The sequence below is a fragment of the Rhinoderma darwinii genome, chromosome 1 (assembly GCF_050947455.1).
Source record: "Rhinoderma darwinii isolate aRhiDar2 chromosome 1, aRhiDar2.hap1, whole genome shotgun sequence".
In the NCBI taxonomy this organism is placed as follows: Eukaryota; Metazoa; Chordata; class Amphibia; order Anura; family Rhinodermatidae; genus Rhinoderma; species Rhinoderma darwinii.
Window position 1 is genome coordinate 518,714,670 of NC_134687.1, and position 20,245 is coordinate 518,734,914.

A 20,245-nucleotide genomic window follows, 5' to 3' on the forward strand; every position below is an offset into this window, starting at 1 on the left:
CTATGCACGAAAACATAGGCACTGGGGTGCAGGAAAATGGCAGCAGGTGCTCCGGACTGAGGAGTCAGAACTTGAAATATTTGGCTGTAACAGAAGGTAGTTTGTTCGCTGAAGGGCTGGAGAGCGGTACAATAATGAGCGTCTGCAGGCAGCAGTGAGGCATGGTGGAGGTTCCTTGCAAGTTTGGGGCTACATTTCAGCAAATGGCGTTGGGGATTTGGTCAGGATTAATGGTGTCGTCAATGCTGAGAAATACAGGCAGATACTTATCCATCCAAACCCAAAACAAAAACACCTAAATTGCTGTTTTTATGTCCCCTTAGATCACCCCAAAGAAGGAAATAAAAAGTGATTAAAAAAAAAAGGTTGCATGTACCCCAAAACGGTACCAGTAAAAACTACAGCCTGCCAGAAAATAATCCATCACACAGCAAAATCAAGTAAAAATTAGTTATGGCTCTGACAATATGGCGATACAAAACAATTTTTTCAACAAATAGGTTTATTTCTTTACAAGTGGCAAAACATTAAAAAAAAAAGTGAAATTGCCGTAATTGTATCAACCTGTAGAATAAAGTGAACATGTATTTTTCACCGATCAATACCGTAAAAAAAAAAAACCCCTAAAAAAAAAAAACAATCACTGCTGTTCTCCCCATTTCACCCCACAAATCAAAAAATATTTTCCATTTCCTAGAACGTTATACAGTACATTAAATGGTGCCATGAAAAACTAACCCTTATACGGCTCTGTCAACGAAAAAAGTAATGGCTTTTGGAAAGCGGGGAGGAAAAAACTAAAATTGGCCGTGTCATTAACCCTTTCCCACAAAATTATGTGCCAGGTACGTCATAGTATGTGTGGGGGGAGAGAGGTGATGTGTGGAGCGGGCTCACATACTAAGCCCTCACACCCGGGACTAATGGTCAAAAAGAGCGATCGCGCTGTTCCTGGCAGTTTAACCCCTTAAATGCTGCGGTACATTGTGACCGCAGCTTCTGAGGTGTTAAAAAGAGGGGATGGCCCTCTCAGACAGCTTGTCAACCCCCAGGATCGCCTTCTGTCTGCCTCTGCTAAGCCCTGCTTAACGGAAACCTGTAAAACTGATAATATACTGAAATATATTAGTATTGCTGTTTATTGTACCAGTGATCTGACGATAGCTGGTTCAAGTCCCCTAAGGGGACTAATAAAAAGTGTAAAAATAAAGTTCAAGTTTTCTGTAGTGAAAAAAAATAAATATATATACATTTTTGTTCTTGCACTCCTCCCATTCTGCCCTGGGTGATTTTAATTAGTTTAAGGCCTCATTTACACGAACGTGGGTCGCACAGACCTATACAAGTCTATGGGGAAATGCAGACAGTCTGTGAGTTTTGCTCAGCGTGAGTGCGCTGAAAAAAACTCACGACATGTTCTAAATTTCTGCGTTTTTCGCGCATCACGCACCCATTGAAGTCAATGGGTGCGTGAAAACCACGCAGGTTGCACGGAAGCACTTCCATGCGAACTGCGTGATTCGCGCAAGAGCTGTCAAACTCTGAATGTAAACAGAAAAGCACCACGTGCTTTTCTGTTTACAAACATCCAAACGGAGTGTCTTTGAGATGAGCGAACCCGGACAACCGAACCGAACTTCACCGGGTTCGGCCAAACTCGTTTTTACCGAACCCAGCAAAAAATTTTCCGTCCGTACGCGACGTCAGGAGATAGTCACTGTCCAGGGTGCTGAAAGAGATAAACTGGTTCAGCACCCTGCCTGGACAATGACTTCCGATCCCAATATACGTGAAGGTGTAAAAAAAAAAAAAAAGAAGTTCCTACTTACCGAGAACTCCCTGCTTCTTCCTCCAGTCTGACCTCCCGGGATGACAATTCAGTCCAAGTGACAGCTGCAGCCAATCACAGGCCAAGCACAGGCTGCAGCCAATCACAGGCTGCAGCGGTCACATGGACTGCCGCGTCATCCAGGGAGGTGGGGCCGGATGTCAAGAGAGGGACGCGTCACCAAGGCAACGGCCGGGAGACCGGACTGGAGGAAGCAGGAAGTTCTTGGTAAGTATGAACGTCTTTTTTTTTATTCACAGGTTGTTGTATATTGTGAAAGTAGTAAAACCATAGAAATCTGGTATCACCGTAATCATATCAACCCATAGAATAAAGTCAACATGTATTTTTTACCGTACAATGAACGCCGTAAAAACTAAACCCCCCAAAAAATGGCGAAACCCCCACAAAGAATGCTTTTTCAGTTTTTCAGACACATAAAAGGTCTTAGGGTATGTGCACACACAAAATAAAAAACGTCTGAAAATATGGAGCTGTTTTGAAGGGAAAACAGCTCTTGATTTTCAAGCGTTTTTTTTAATCAAACTCGCATTTTTGGAGCTGTTTTTCTATAGAGTCAATGAAAAACTGCTCCAAAAACGCCCCAAGAAGTGACATGCACTTCTTTTTCGCGGGCATCTTTTTAAGTGCCGTTTTTTGAAAACGAGGCGTAAAAATGCCCTGTCGGAACAGAACGCCGTATTTCCCATTGAAATCAATGTGCAGATGTTTGTAGGCGTTCCGCTTCCGTTTTTTCAGGCGTTTTTCGAGGCGTAAACGCCCCCCGAAATACACTCGGTGTGAACATACCCTTAGAGAATCAAGAATTGTATTGATAATTTCCTGCAGAAAAACCATAGTGGTTTAAAAGCCACAATACTGAATATATTGGGCAGTTTCAAGCTCAATAGGAGGAAGATAAGAGGTTACCAGACAACTGGTATCGCTTATCTCCTAGGCAAAGAAAACATGAATAGATTAAAATCCAACAGATCGGACCTTTGTCTGCCCTGACAAGAGATGTTGGTGTACAATCGGGCAGCTCTAATACACATGTCTGTCGGGGCCGAACCCAGCAATTTCAGAGGGACTGCCCGACCATCTAATGCAGACATGGGCAAACTACGGCCCGCGGGCCACATACGGCCCGTTAGGCTTTTTAATCCGGCCCGCCGAACTTGTCCAAATCATAGTAAAAACCTCCTTTTTTTTCCCCTTTCCCTGCAATGCCCACGTTTTCCCAATAGATGGCGCACTCAAAACACATTGACCGTTGTTACGCCGAAGGACGGATATATCCGTCCTCAGCAGCTGCTAGTTCGCGCAGGAGGACGGATATATCCGTCCTGTGATGGCGCGGGTACTGCAAGTGTACCCACGCGATCAGCGGCAGGAGCACGGCTGTTATACACAGCCTGGCTCCTGCTGCAACTGCCGGAATCGAAGCGCGCTCCGATTCCGGCAGTTTAACCCATTAAATGCCGCTGTCAATAGTGACAGCGGCATCTAATGTGTTTGACAGAGGGAGGGAGCTCCCTCTGTCACCCGATCGGCGCCCCCGCAAACAAATCGCGGGTCGCCGTCGGGTTTCCATGACAGCCGGGGGTCTAACAAAGACCCCCAGGTCTGTCTTCCGCAACTGCCTGTTTGGCGATGCCGGAGGCATGACCTAACAGGTTGCCTGTCAGTTTTACACTGACAGGCAATAATGCTTTGGTATACTAAGTATACCAAAGCATTATATATGCGATCGGCACATCGCATAGTGAAGTCCCCTGGTGGGACTTTAAAAAAAAATGTCAATCAGTTAAATAAAGTTTGTTGAAAAAAAATAAAATAATTACAGTCAAAATCAAATAAAACTACTTTGTTTGCCCAAAAAGTGGTTTTATTCAGTAAAAGTGTCAAAACAAATCACACATACACATATATGGTATCCCCGCGATCATAACAACTTGACCAATAAAATGAACACATTAATGAAACCGCCGGATGTACGGCGTCCAAAAAACCCGCAAAAAACAACGGCAAAATTCTCTCTTTTCTCCCATTCCCCCCATAAAAAATAAAATAAAAGTTAATCTATAAGTCCTATGTACCCCAAAATAGTACTAATGAAAACTACGCATTGGCCCGCAAAAATCAAGCCCACATACGGTCACATCGACGGAAAAATAAAAAAATGACGGCTCTTGGAACGCGGCGATGCAAAAACAAGTAATTTTTTTCTAAAAGGGTTTTTATTGTGCAAACATAGGAAAACATATAAAACCTTTACATATTTGGTATCCTCGTAATCGTGCCGACCCGTAGAATAAAGTTAACATGTTATTTATGCTGCATAGTAAAGGGCATAAATTTATAACGTGAAAATTAATGCTGGAATAGCTGCTTATTTTCAATTCTCTCCTAAAATAAAGTTAATAAAAGTTAATCAATATATTGTAAGCATCTAAAAATGGTGCAATTACAAAATACAACTCGTCCCGCAAAAAACAAGCCCTTATACGGCTATGTCGACGTAATAAAAAAAAAGTTACGACTCTTGGAATGCGACCATGAAAAAACAAAAAATAATCCTTGGTCATTAACGTGCAAAATGGCCCGGTCATTAAGGGGTTAATGTGGCGCGTATTTCTCTTTATTTCACTTTAATTTTCACTTCGTTTCACGTCACCATTAAGCCCTTCGGTTTTCAAAGAGTACAATATCAGCCGTCACTTTGCCACGAAGCATGCAAACTATGCTAGCAAGCAGTCAACACAAGAACGGGCGGCTACTGCTCAGAGGTTGGCAGCTAATTTACAGAGTCAACAGAACTTTTTTCTTGATAAATCACAGTGCGTATGTTATTTTAATCTATTTACATTTCCTCCTCCCAGTATCTGCGAAATAGTATGTAAATGCCATATCTTGCATATTCCTTGAGACAAATTTATTAACTGATAAGGGCTATTTTTCACATTTGAAAAACAGTTAATAAATTGGGTTGTAGTGTTCTTACTGTGCTATGAGGTTTGCACACACTACATTTAATGCCTTAGTATATCCGGCCCAAACACTCCCTCCAAATGCTCCTGGCCCGGCCCCTCTGTCAAATTTTAGAACCCATTGTGGCCCGCGAGTCAAAAAGTTTGCCCACCCCTGATCTAATGTGTATGGCTGGGGAGACAAGGATCGGGCATGTTGAATTTCAACATGCCCGATCCTTTTGTTTGTTAGTAGACAAGCTGCTGCCAGAGGAGTCTGGTAGCGGCTTTCTCCCTATTACCTATTGAAAACCTATGTACGCTCTGACAATCTGAGCGTGTATGTGTATAGGAGAGTCAGGAGGAATAGCTGTTGGCAGAACAATAGTTTGGCCAACAGCTATCTAAAGGAAATGGCTAGCTTTAGAGTAACAGCACGTTCTACAGATAAATATCAGTGTGTATATTCAGCTTTATACCAGCGGTAAGGCTTCATTCACATCTGCGTTGGGGTCCCGTTCTGTCTGAGCTTTCTGTCAGAACAGGACACTGAACAGACACAAACGGAAACCAGAGGTTTACGTTTCCATCACCATTGATTTCAATGGTGACGGATCCGGTGCCCATGGTTTCCGTTTGTCTCTGTTGTGCACCGGACTCGTCGTTTTGCCGGAAGCAATAGCGTAGTAGACTACCGGTCTGGTGCACAACAGAGACAAACGGAAACCATGGGCACCGGATCCGTCACCATTGAAATCAATGGTGATGGAAACGGAAACCTCTGGTTTCCGTCTGTGTCTGTTCAGGGTCCCGTTCTGACGGAAAGCTCAGACGGAACGTCAGAACGGGACCCCAACGCTAATGTGGACAGAGCCTTACACAACCTATTTTTGGTCTGCAATCTGTACTGTCAGAATGTTCTACTTAAGGGTAAGGCCACACGGCGCGTCCTTGAAGCGGTTTTGTTGCAGTTGTGTTGCGTTTGAAAACCGCACGCGGTCAACTGCATGCGTTTTTTGTCTCTGTAACGCTGCAGTTCTGTTGCGTTTTTAAAGGAAATAATTGATGGACATAGCTTTCACCCGTGTTGAAGTTTGTGAGGTGCTTTCTGTATATAGTTCATTATAAGGCATTGCAGAACGGTTAGCAAAAACGCAAGCAGTTCAGCAACAACTTTGGCAGCGCGGTCATTAACTGCATGCGGTCGGACATTATGAAGATGCCGTCAACCGCACAAAAAACACATTGTAATATAATAGCAGCAGTCTGTCTATAATAAAAAGGGTCACCATTGACTTCTATTGAAAAATTACTTGCTGCGGTTTAAAAACGCAACATAAATGCAACGTGGCCGCACCGTGTGGCCTTACCCTGAGGGCTATGTAATCCTTTGTAGCCATTGTTTGTATTATTATTAAATGTATTTTTTTTTCTAACACATTTTAATTTTTCCTAGAAACAGTGCCACATTTGTCCATAAGCAGTGTCTGGTATTGCAGATCAGCCCCTAGACAAGTGTGGCCCTGTTTCTAGGGGGGGGAAAAAGCAGATTCTTTTTTTTCTAATCCTAGACAATACCTTTAAAACACTAGGCCCCACCAAAAAGACATGAAGTTTTGGACCGTATTGTGTGAACAGGATTTTATAAAAATCCTGTTCACTACAATAGTACGCAATAAATGAGAACATACAAAATCTCAATCTTAGTTTTTTCGTCCCCATAAAAAATACAAACAGTACTTACTGGAATGCTCCCCTTTGTCTCTCTCGTCACAATTACCAAGCAAGTCGTTCATCACAACGTGTGTGCCCCGTTTCAGGCACAACACTGATTCAGGTGTCTTTGAATGTTTGTAGATCACCGTAACACCATTTTGTTTGAGGTCCTGTAAGAAAAAAATAAAAAAAAAATGTATGAAAATATAATACTTATTTGCTAAAACAGCACCTGCTCATAATGCACATGAAAAATTCAGTATTTTAGGAATAGTAGGTTTGAAGGAGCATCGTCTGCTCTGACACTTGAACGGCAGATTTGTTTTTTCGGATGCATGACAAGTGCCCTGTTGTATGCCCTATCAGACACCACTTAGTGAACAACTAAATTCAAGACATCAATAAGGGATATGTAGTTTTATCCAAAAACCCATTTAACCAATGCTTCAGATGTTAGCTGAAAGTCTTTAGTAAAATATAAAACAGACAAGTTTATTTTTTGTTAGGCTGTGGTCACATCAGCGTTGTCATTCCGTTGAGGGGTCCCATCTGAGGTTTCAGTCAGGGGGAACCCCTCAATGGAAAGGCAAACGGAAACCTTAGCTTCCGTTTGCATCACCATTGATCTCAATTCAATGGTGACGGAAACATTGCTAATGGTTTCCGTTTGTCACAGTTGTGACAGGGTTCCGTTGTTTTTGACGGAATGAGTAGCGCAGTTGTTTACAGTATTGATTCCGTCAAAACAACGGAACCCTGTCACATCGGTAACAAACGGAAACCTTTAGCAAACTTTCCGTCACCATTGAGATCAATGGGGATTCAAACGGAAGCGAAGGTTTCCATTTGCCTTTCCGCTTAGGGGATCCTCAGACGGAACCCTGGGGCTGAGGAGGGAGGTCAATGTAGAAAAAAAAGGGGTAGCCAGGTTAGAGAGGGGTCAGACTATATTGGTGGGGGGAGAAACAGAATGTGGGGAGAGGACTAGACAACAAGATAAGGAGATCCTTTCGTTACAAAACATCAGTGTAAATAAAAATGCCCAAATAATGTCAAATCACATTTCTGATAATAAAAGTGAAAAACTGACAGGCAAGTTAAAGTGTATGTTCACAAATGCCAGAAGTCTAGCAAGCAAAATGGGGGAGCTGGAGGCCTTGATACTGGAAGAAAATATAGATATAGTTGGTGTTGCTGAGACATGGATAGGCTCTTCACATGACTGGGCTGTAAATCTACAGGGTTTTACACTTTTTCGGAAAGACAGGACAAATAGGAAAGGCGGTGGTGTATGTCTGTATGTGAGAAGTGATATGAAGGCGAGTCTGAAAGAGACAATAGTGGGTGAAGATTGTGAGGAGGTTGAAACCTTGTGGGTGGAACTAGAAAGGGAAGTAAACACTGAAAAAATTACTTTTGGTGTAATCTATAGACCCCCCAATATAACTGAGAAGATGGAAGGTCAGCTATATAAACAGATGGAGCGGGCAGCACAGGCGGGTACTGTAGTGATAATGGGAGATTTTAATTTCCGTGATTTTAATTGGGGTTATGGTTCGGCTTCAACTGCAAAGGGGAGACATTTCCTCAACCTGTTGCAGGAAAATTTTATGGGCCAGTTTGTGGAAGACCCGACTAGAGGTGAAGCTCTGTTGGATCTGGTCATTTCTAATAATGCAGAGCTTGTTGGGAATGTCAATGTTCGTGAAAACCTCGGTAACAGTGATCACAATATAGTTATATTTTACCTTTACTGTAAAAAACAAACGCAGGCTGGGAGGGCAAAAACACTTAATTTTAAGAAAGCCAATTTCCCCAGGATGAGGGCGGCAATTCAGGATATAGACTGGGAAGAACTAATGTCATATAATGGGACAAATGATAAATGGGAGATTTTCACATCTACTTTGAGTTATTATAGTGCAAAATTTATTCCTACAGGTAATAAGTATAAACGACTCAAATTAAACCCCACATGGCTTACACATTCTGTAAAACGGGCAATACATGACAAAAAAAGGGCATTTAAAAAATACAAATCTGAGGGTACAGCTGCAGCCTTTGTAAAATATAAAGAGCTTAATAAAATCTGTAAAAAGGTAATAAAATTAGCAAAAATACAAAATGAAAGGCAGGTGGCCAAGGATAGTAAAACAAATCCCCAAAAATTCTTCAAGTATATAAATGCTAAAAAGCCCAGGTCTGAACATGTAGGACCCTTAGATAGTGGTAATGGGGAGTTGGTCACAGGGGATCAAGAGAAGGCAGAGTTACTAAATGGGTTCTTCCACTCTGTATATACAACAGAAGGAGCAGCTGATGTAGCCGCTGCCGGTGCTGTTAATATATCAGTTGATATACTGAATTGGATGAATGTAGAGATGGTCCAAGCTAAGTTAAATAAAATAAATGTGCACAAGGCCCCGGGACCAGATGGGTTACACCCTAGAATTCTTAAAGAGCTTAGTTCAGTTATTTCTGTCCCCCTTTTCATAATATTCGGAGAATCTCTAGTGACTGGTATAGTGCCAAGGGACTGGCGCAGCGCAAATGTGGTGCCGATTTTCAAAAAGGGCTCTAGGTCTTCGCCGGGTAATTATAGACCAGTAAGCTTAACATCCATCGTGGGGAAAATGTTTGAAGGGCTATTGAGGGACTATATACAGGATTATGTGACAATAAATAGCATTATAAGTGACAGCCAGCATGGTTTTACTAAGGACAGAAGTTGTCAAACTAACCTAATCTGTTTTTATGAAGAGGTGAGCAGAAGCCTAGACAGAGGGGCCGCTGTGGATTTAGTGTTTTTGGACTTTGCAAAGGCATTTGACACTGTCCCCCATAGACGCCTAATGGGTAAATTAAGGACTATAGGTTTAGAAAGTATAGTTTGGAATTGGATTGAGAATTGGCTCAAGGACCGTATCCAGAGAGTTGTGGTCAATGATTCCTACTCTGAATGGTCCCCGGTTATAAGTGGTGTACCCCAGGGTTCAGTGCTGGGACCACTATTATTCAACTTATTTATTAATGATATAGAGGATGGGATTAATAGCACTATTTCTATTTTTGCAGATGACACCAAGCTATGTAATATAGTTCAGTCTATGGAAGATGTTCATGAATTGCAGACACATTTTTAAACAAACTAAGTGTTTGGGCGTCCACTTGGCAGATGAAGTTTAATGTAGATAAATGTAAAGTTATGCATCTAGGTACCAACAACATGCATGCATCATATGTCCTAGGGGGAGCTACACTGGCGGACTCACTTGTTGAGAAGGATCTGGGTGTACTTGTAAATCATAAACTCAATAACAGCATGCAATGTCAATCAGCTGCTTCAAAGGCCAGCAGGATATTGTCGTGTATTAAAAGAGACATGGACTCGCGGGACAGGGATGTAATATTGCCACTTTACAAAGCATTAGTGAGGCCTCATCTAGAATATGCAGTCCAGTTCTGGGCTCCAGTTCATAGAAAGGATGCCCTGGAGCTGGAAAAAATACAAAGAAGAGCAACGAAGCTAATTAGGGGCATGAAGAATCTAAGTTATGAGGAAAGATTAAAAGAATTAAACCTATTTAGCCTTGAAAAAAGAGAACTAAGGGGGGACATGATTAACTTATATAAATATATTAATGGCACATACAAAAAATATGGTGAAATCCTGTTCCTTGTAAAACCCCCTCAAAAAACAAGGGGGCACTCCCTCCGTCTGGAGAAAAAAAGGTTCAACCTGCAGAGACGACAAGCCTTCTTTACTGTGAGAACTGTGAATCTATGGAATAGCCTACCGCAGGAGCTGGTCACAGCAGGGACAGTAGATGGCTTTAAAAAAGGCTTAGATAATTTCCTAGAACAAAAAAGTATTAACTCCTATGTGTAGAAATTTTTCCTTCCCTTTTCCCGTCCCTTGGTTGAACTTGATGGACATGTGTCTTTTTTCAGCCGTACTAACTATGTAACTATGTAACTATGTAACCCCTCAACGAAAAGCAACGCTGTGTGAACAGGCCCTTAGTGGCATTTTGGTAAGTTTCTTGGGTCAGTGGTATTTTTTCCAAAACGCAGCGTGCTCTAGTCATGGCATTTTTCCCATAGGCTTCTCTACAAACCGAATGTACAAAAGTAATGAAAAGGAAAAAAACACGCTGAAAAAAGTATGTGTCAGGAAGGCCTTACAGTGCCGTACATTAATAAGTGGACTTACATGCCACCTTACATTGTCACCTAACTATCCCAGGACAACAATGTGGAGCAATGGTGACCACACCAAATATATCAGAGCAGCACACAATCAATATAACCAATATGTTATCCATCACAGCTACCCAGCTTTCCAAGACTGCAGAATTCCAGATCTTAGTCGTGCATTGATAAATCCCCGACTCCTTATATGTTAGCATAATAAGTCAGATTTTCTATTCAGGAGTCTGGAAACGCTGGGAAGTTGTAATTAACACCTACCTAGTTTTCCAGTGATAAATCCTTGATACTGCAGCATAAAAGTTGCCTTTTTAGGATCCTGGGAAAGCTGGGTAACGGACCATATAAAGCTGTAATAGACTGCTGAATACTAAATCTATCTGGATAAGTCCCCCGTCCTGGCAACCACATTGTGCCATAGCTAGGCAGATTTGCCTTTCAGGAACCTGGGAAAGCTAGGTAACTAGTACAAAGTAAGAATATGTTTACAAGTGGCATTTTCTCAACTCTTCTACTATAGATTTTTGCTGCGTTTTTGTAAAAATGGCAGGAAAATATTTTTCCACAATATACACAAATTGGAAAATAAAAGTGTATAACCACAGTTGCCCTCCACAAACCAAGGGTGCATTTAGAGGAGACATTTTTGGCCAGAGGGTAAGAAAGCATCAACAATCGTGGCAAAAAACGCACGCGGTTTAACAGCAAATTGCCACGGTTTTTGCCTGTAGGAACCGCACAGGCAAAAACCACGGCACATGATTTTATGTATGCGTTTTTGAGGGTATGTGCACACGCCTCGAATTACGCCTGAAAAGACGGCTCCAATACGTCGGCAAACATCTGCCCATTGCTTGCAATGGGTATTACGATGTTCTGTGCAGACGAGCTGTCATTTTACGCGTCGCTGACAAAATACGGCGCGTAAAAGGACGGCTCATCAAAAGAAGTGCAGGACATTTCTTGGGACGTTTTTGGAGCCGTTTTCTCATAGACTCTATTGAAAACAGCTCCAAAAACGTGCGTAAAAAACGCTGCGAAAAACACGAGTTGCTCAAAAAACGTCTGAAAATCAGGGGCTGTTTTCCCTTGAGTTTGAGTGTGAACATACCCTTACTGCGCGCCCCATAAAGTCACCTCTGAACGCACCCTACCTGAACACGGTAACATTAAACTCCACTATTCCTGCTGTCATGCTTGTCTTGCACAGATTGTCACCTGCTCCAGGTCCTTCAACATTGCCCAGCTTATAGATCACATTATAGCCTTGCCCCCTTTCCCCAAACATTGTGCATTGCTCATACCAGCTGAAAGTAGAGGCTGGAAGGTAAGGGCTTCCTCTTTCATGCAAGAGTTCAGCAAAACTGCTTCGGAGAGATTTGGACTGGCGTTTGATAAGCGACAAACTTATCACGAGGCGTACGCCTTTATAAACTGTCACATTGCCGGCTGTGTGTACGCCCCTAAATTTTCTGGCGTAAATTATAGTAAATATGGTACGTTCGACCAACTTTTTAAGAAAAGTGGCAAGAGCGGCGAAAAGTGAACAAAAGTCTAAATTTTGCTACTTATCTATGCTAGAAAACTGTTGTGGAAAAGTTAATAGATTTCCCCCTAGCTTCTGCAGCTTATATAGAATTCCAACCCCAGCTGTTTAACCATTTGAATGCCACGGTTCGCGACCGCGGCATGATCAAAGGGGACTCCCCTCCTCGATCGCGTCACCGGAAATCTGGTGACACTATACAATACCGGGAAATCCCTCTGCAGTCAGCCCAGGGGACCTAAAAAGGACCTCAGAGCTGTCTGTGCAGTATGCTTGCTGTTAGGGTACACTATGTGCTACCCTAATAGCAGATTGTGTCATAGTGACACAGTGTAATGTATTGGCATACAAGAGTACGCTAATTTTGTTGTAAGTAAAAAATAAAAATAAAGTTATCCCTTAAAGGAACAGTGTCATCACAAATTATTTTTTTTATATGTTAAAGATGTTAGTGCTTTATTAAAAACGTTTATATTCATTTGTGTGTTTGTGTTTTACTTTTTCTTCCCTATGGGGGCTGCCATTTTTTGTTCCATTTCTGTGTGTGTCGATTAACGACACATACAGACATGGAATACTGCAGCAACAGTCCCATAGGGACTGCGAACGGCTCCCGTCCCATTGACTTCAGTGTACGGCGTCTGTGTGGGAACTGCGCATGCGCCGCTCCCACACAGTCCAATTCGAAATTGGCGCCGTCCGGCGCCATTTTCCTGTGGACCGGAAGTCGCGGCCGGACAGTAATATTACTACTTCCGGTCGCGGCTTCCGGATTTGTGCACTTAGACCAGCGGCAGCAAACGGAGCGGACGGGCCGGAGGGAGCCGCGGCGGCAGGAGCAGGTAAGAGATTTCAATGTATGTTCGTGTTTGTTTACTACTGTATGTAAACCTGCTACACTGTGTGTTAGCTCAAAAAATGGCGACACACAGTGTAGGAGGTTACACCGTTCAAACCCCTCGTTTATCCCGGCACTAGCCAGGATAAAGGAGGGGGGGATGCTGAGAGCTCACTAGAGCGAGGGCTTTTTACCCAATTTTGCAAAGCTGCAATTTTGGGGATAGCTCCATCTAGTGACCAAAAATGGGTAGTATTATAAATTAGAATTAATTTATAATATTTCCTGACTCGTGAAAGAAATAAAAAAAATTTGAACAATGTTTAATCACCCACACACTAAATGTTTAATTTTTTTTTAAAAAACATGTTTTTCTGGCAACACATTCCCTTTAATGGGATTAAAAACCAAACGTAACAATAATAAAAGTAAAAAAATGTCTCCAAAAAAGGTATTATTTAGCATAAAGTATAGATTTTGCCCATACATTACATAAAAACGAAAAATCAACACATATTAGGTATCTACACAACCGTAATAACCTGAATAATTGATTTAATAGATTATTCTGTGTGAAACGTGAACGTGATACAGTATATTTTTTCAAATTAACATCACCCATATGTCTACTTTAGATTGGCAGTTTTTTAAACATCCTTTTATTTTTCTAGGACGTTACAAGGCTTAGAACTTTAGCAGTAATTTCTCACATTTTCAAGAAAATTTCAAAAGGCCATTTTTACAGGGACGAGTTCAGTTGTGAAGTGGCTTTGAGGGCCTTATGTACTAGATAGACCCCATAAATCACCCCATTTAAAAAACTTCACGCCTCAAAGTATTTAAAACAACATTTAGAAATCGATTTTCTTTTTGTAAGGGCTTATTCAGATGAACGTATAATACGCCCGTGCAACGCGCGTGATTTTCACCCGCCTCGCACGGACCTATGTTAGTCAATGGAGCCTTTCAGACAGTCCGTGATTTTCACTCAGCTTGTGTCCGCTGCGTAAAACTCACGACATGTCCTATATTTGTGCGTTTTTCGCGCATCACACACCCATTGAAGTCAATGGGTGCGTGAAAATCACGCGCAGCACACACAAACAGTGTCATAATAATGGCGGCTGCGCCAAAATCACGCAGCCCCGCATCATACGCTGCTGACACACGGAGCTGTTATGTACCTTTTGCACTCACAAAACGCAGCGTTTTTTGCGCGCGCAAAACGCACACGCTCGTGTGAATCCGACCAAAATTTTTACCAGAGAAATGCAACTCAATATTAATTGCCCAGATTCTGCAGTTTTTAGAAATATCCCTTGCTGTGCCAAAACAGTGGAAATCCCCCAAAAGTGACCCCATTTGGGAAACTAGACCCCTAAAGAAAATTATCTAGGGGTAAAGTGACTTTTGAACCCACAGGATTATTGCAGAAATTATTGGAAGTAGGCCGTGAAAATTAAAAGCTACATTCTTTCAAAGAAAATGTCGGTTTAGATAATTTTTTCTAATTTCCACAAGGACTAAAGGAGAAAAATCATTGCAACATTTTTAAAGCAAGTTCTCCCGAGTAAAACAATACCCCACATGTGGTAATAAACGGCTGTTTGGACACACGGCAGGGCTCAGAAGAGAAATAGCGCCATTTGGCTTTTGGAGATCACATTTAGCAGGAATGGTTTGCGGAGGCCATGTCACATTTGCAAAGCCCCTGAGGGGACAAAGCAAAGAACGCCCAAAAAGCGACTCTATTTAGGAAACTACACCTCTTGAGGAATCCATCTAGGGGTGTTGTGAGCATTTTGACCCCACAGGAGTTTCATAGATTTTATTAGAATTGGGCAGTGAAAATAAAAACAATTTTGTTTTCTTCAATAAGACGTAGCTTTAGCAAACAAATTTTCATTTTCTCAACAAATAAAGGAAAAATGGAACCCAACATTTGTAAAGCAATTTCTCCAGAGTACGCCAATATCCCATATGTGGTCATAAACTGCTGTTTGGGCACACGGTAAGGATATGTTCACATGGCAGCGTCCGTTACGGCTGAAATTACAGGGCTGTTTTCAGGAGAAAACAGCCCCGAAATTTCAGCCGTAATGGCATGTGCAGGCGTCTTTCGCTGCGTCTATTACGGACGTAATTGGAGCTGTTTTTCCATGGAGTCCATGGAAACCGGCTCCATTTACATCTGAAGAAGTGACAGGCACTTCTTTGATGCGGGCGTCTTTTTTACGTAAAAAAAATGACCGTCGGCACAGAACATCGTAAAGCCCATTCAAATGAATGGGCAGATGTTTGCTGCCGCTTTGGAGCCGTATTTTCGGACGGAATTCGGAAAGGAGTGCCATTTGGCTTTTGGAGTGCAGATTTTGCTGGATTTGGTTTCTGGGCGCTATGTCGCATTTGCAAAGCTCCTGTGGGACCAAAACAGTGGAAACCCCCCCCCCAGAAGTGACCCCATTTTGGAAACTACACCCCTCAGGGTATTCACCTAGGGGTGTAGTGAGCATGTTCACCCTGCAGGTGTTTTTCAGATATTAATGTGCACTCGATGTTGCAGAGTGAAAATGGGATTTTATTTCCATAGATAGTGCCAATATGTGGTGCCCAGCTTGTGCCACCATAACAAGACATCTAATTATTATGCTGAGTTTCCCGGTTTCAAAAACACCCTACATGTGGCCCTAATCTTTTGCCTGGACATTCGACCAGGCTCAGGAGAGTACCATGCGAATTTGAGGACTAATTGGCAACTTCCAAAGTATTGGTTCACAATTGCAGAGGCTCTGATGTGAAATAATGAAAGAAACCCCCCAGAAGTGACCCCATTTTATATGGAGGTAAAGGCTATAGATGGGGTAACATGGAAGTGGTGGCGTAAGTTGGGGGAACTATTAAGTAGGGGAAAGTTTGCACGATATTTGGAACAATTTCTATTTGGCCTGTTCAGAGTTTTTGCAGGCAGAAAAAGATCTGCCTCAGAATTCCTTCAGGAATTTTGAGGCAGATTTTGAACTGCCCGCGCTTTTTTTGAAGCGTTTTTCGCCCGCAGCCATTGAAGCTAATGCAAGGACTGCGGTCAAAATAGAGCTGCGAAAAACGCTCAGACGAGCGTTGCTGATTTTTTTTTTATGCCTCCCATCGATTTCAGAGACGGCATGCCGCTTTTTTTCCCACGAGCAGCCAAAATCCACCTGGGGCAAAAAAAAACGCCTCTGCCTCCCGTTGAAATTATTTTTGGGCGCGGATTCAGACGCAGTTTCCGCATCAAAATTATCACCAAGAAACTAGACTTGAGTACACACAGCCTTCTTCCAAGTATTACAAGTGCCAGAAAGGGAAGAGAAAGAACCGAGATGAGGTGAATAGCTTCTTGTGTTCTCCATGGAGGATCTAGCTAGTGTTCCTCTGAATTTGTATGAAAAAGTATCCCTGTACATAAATGAACTGATCCGCCCCACCTCCTCCATGAGGTTACTTTAAAAGGCTTAATGTTTGAGCGTCTATTTGTAAGATTGGGTTATGTAGATTTCGGGCACATACAGAGTTGTGAGCAGGTTTGCCATAGAAAGGGCAGAAAGATTTTGGCTAATTTCGATACAGTGTAACTTTTGAGTTCTCTGGTTTAAGGACATAACTATTTCTATGCCTAAAGGCCCTATTACACAAGCCAACGATTGGGCAAACGAGCGTTCACATGAAAGCTGGTTTCCAATCATTGCCGTGTGTAATCGGGGCAACGATCAGCCGATAAACAAGCAAACGCTCCTTCATCGGCTGATTTGCTCTTTTATGCAGTATTAAAAAATCATCATTGTCGGCAGCACATCCCTCTGTGTAATGAGGAAGACACGCTACCGACACACTGAAAATGCATGGGGTCGAGCAATTGGAGTAACGATCGCTCGTCCCTATACATAAGCAATCATTGCTCCGTGTGAAAGGAGCAAATGAGCGCCGATCAACGAGCTGTCTACACGGCCCTCTTACAAATACTTACTGATGTGTGGTTGTGTACATTTTTCTTCATGATGTTGTAGAGGGGGTGGGGGCCACCATGTAAATCCACTTATTAATGTGACTGTAAAGCCTTCCTGACACATACTTTTTCCAGCGGGTTGTTTTTTTCCCATTACTTTTGTACATTGTTTGTTTCGAGTATTTTTTTTAATCCTTTAGAGAAGCCTATGGGAAAAATGCCATTACTAGAGCACGCTGTGTTTTGAAACAAAATGTCACTGACCCAAGAAATTTACCAAAATGCCACTAAGGGCCTGTTCACATCAGCGTTGCTTTTCATTGAACAGTTCCGTACACACCTTCTATACGCACCAAGCCAGCCCCCGACACATCACTTCCTTCATGGGCTACGCGGTGCCGACATCGAAAGTAGGAAATGGTCATAATAATGTGACTCGACTGTGTATATTTCTTCTGTTTACATTCAGTTCATGTTTTCGACTTAAAAAAATACATGCACAGTCTGCACCAAATCTAGACTGTGTGAACAAGGCATTAATGTTGCTTGGCACCAGGAGGAGTTGGGCTGTAAATTCATCTAAATCCCCTATAGACACAGCAGCAGCAGCAGCTCTGGAATAGTCCCAGTTTAAGGGTATGTTCACACCCTTAACAAAATACGGCTGAAAACACGGAGCTAGCGTTTTTTGCGGCCGTTTTTCAATAGTCAATGAAAACCAGCTCCAAAAACGTCTCAACAAGTGACATGCACTTTTTACGTGCCGTTATTTGAAAATGATCCGTAAAATAACACCCTCTCGGAACAAAACACCGTATTTTCCATTGAAATCAATGGGCAGATGTTTATAAGCATTCTGCTTCCCATTTTTCAGCCGTTTAAAGAGGCTCTGTCACCAGATTTTGCAACCCCTATCTCCTATTGCAGCAGATCGGCACTGCAATGTAGATAAGAGTAACGTTTTTTTTTTTTTGTTTTTTTTTAAACGAGCATTTTTGGCCAAGTTATGAGCATTTTTATATTTATGCAAATGAGGCTTTCTAAAGTACAACTGGGCGTGTTTAAAGTTATGTACAAGTGGGCGTGTATTGTGTATGTACATCTGGGCGTTTTTACTTCTTTTACTAGCTGGGCGTTGTGACTAGGAGTGTATGATGCTGACGAATCAGCATCATCCACTTCTCTTCGTTACCACCCAGCTTCTGGCAGTGCACAGACACACAGCGTGTTCTCGAGAGATCACGCTGTGACGTCACTTCCTGCCCCAGGTCCTGCATCGTGTCGGACGAGCGAGGACACATCGGCACCAGGCGACAGAGGCTACAGTTGATTCTGCAGCAGCATCAGCGTTTGCAGGTAAGTAGCTACATCGACTTACCTGCAAACGGCCGATGCTGCTGCAGAATCAAATGTAGCCTCTGGTGCCGATGTGTCCTCGCTCGTCCGACACGATGCAGGACCTGGGGCAGGAAGTGAGTGACGTCACAGCGTGATCTCTCGAGAACACGCTGTGTCTGTGCACTGCCAGAAGCTGGGCGTTGTGAAGAGAAGTGGATGATGCGGATTCGTCAGCATCATACGCTTCTATTCACAACGCCCAGCTAGTAAAAGAAGTAAAAACGCCCAGATGTTACACACACAATACACGTCCAGTTGTACTTTAGAAAGCCTCATTTGCATAAATATAAAAATGCTCATAACTTGGCCAAAAATGCTTGTTTTTAAAAAAAAAACAAAAAACTTTACTGTAATCTACATTGCAGCGCCGATCTGCTGCAATAGGAGATATGGGTTGCAAAATCTGGTGACAGAGCCTCTTTAAGGCCTAAGAAACGGCTGAAAATAGCCCATGTGAACATACCCCAACTATGATTGGTTGCTATGGACAACAAGGCCAGTATTTCTTTTAGACCGTATTGATAAATGTAACAGAAAACCACATGGTAATCAGCGCAAAACCAGGGCACAATTTTGACTCCGCGTTTTTTTTCCCTTTATCTCACATAGAAAATAATGGAGCACGCCCACACATGCCAAAATCGTTTATCTTTATACTCAAAGTTTCTAGTAGGTGAAAACAAGTCTTTAATACAGTTTTTGTGGTGTATCAGAGTGTAAATTGTTCTCATTCACTTCCTGTAAGCAGAGATCTTCAATGAGGAAACACAAAAGGACATTAAGCAAAATGCTCCAAAAATCTACCACAAATTGCACCCAAAAAAATAAGCACATTTCATTGTTTTATACCCTTTAACCCCTTAATGACAAAGCCCATTTTGAGGTTTTCCATTTTTGATTTTTCCTTCCAAAAGTCAGAACTTCTTTATTTCTTCGTTGAGATAGCCGTATGAGGGCTAGTGTCTTGCGGGACAAGTTGTAGTTTTTCATGGCACCATTTATTGTACCGCATAATGTCTGGGAAGCTGCGAAAAAAAAATACTGTAGTTAACTGCGCCATTGGTTCCTTCAAGAACAACGGAACCCGGTCACAACAGTGACAGACGGAAACCATTAGCTAGTTCAAACTCAGAACCCCTCAACGGAAGGGCAACGGTCATGTGAACAGGCCCTAAGGGGAAAAGGTTTTCTTTTTTTTGAACTTTTAATATATATTTTTTGAAACAAAAAATAAAAATAACTTCCCTAGGGGAATTGAACCAGCTAAGGTCTTGCAGTATAATCGTGATACTGACACTCTTTTGAAGCCCTGAAAGATATTAGGGCCCCCATGACAACCATCGACACCCCCCCCCCCCCAATCGCATCATGGGGGGTGGCAATGGTGCATTGGAGGTGCATATTTATAACAATTTAAATGCCGCGGTCGTGATTGACCGCAGCATTTAAGATGTTAAACGGGCAGAATCAAAATGATCTTTATTTCGCACATTGCACTGCTGGGTTACACAGCCGATACCTCACTGAAATGGGCGAAACCAAAAAGCCCACTCCATACTTCCCCTTAACGGCTGTCACGTACTAGTATGACATGTCGTGAAGGGGTTAATAGAGAATAGAGTGGAGTTGTAAAATGCACAAAATAATGGTGTATGTACACTAAATGGGCAAAAGTATATGGACATCCAATTCCAAATCCATACGTGTTAACATGTAGTCTGTCCCCACTGTTGCAGCAGTAACAGCTTCCAGTCTTCGG

The 20,245-nt window shown here is 42.3% G+C and overlaps 1 protein-coding gene across 2 annotated transcripts in view; it reads right to left on the reverse strand.

The window, feature by feature from the left end:
• APC (APC regulator of Wnt signaling pathway) overlaps positions 1–20,245 on the reverse strand; it is a 152,618-nt gene that overhangs the window by 99,405 nt on the left and 32,968 nt on the right. For both annotated transcript variants that reach the window (XM_075836694.1, XM_075836687.1), the window contains exon 3: positions 6,542–6,683. The gene's annotated coding sequence lies outside the window, so the exon portion shown is untranslated. The remainder of the gene's footprint in view (positions 1–6,541; positions 6,684–20,245) is intronic.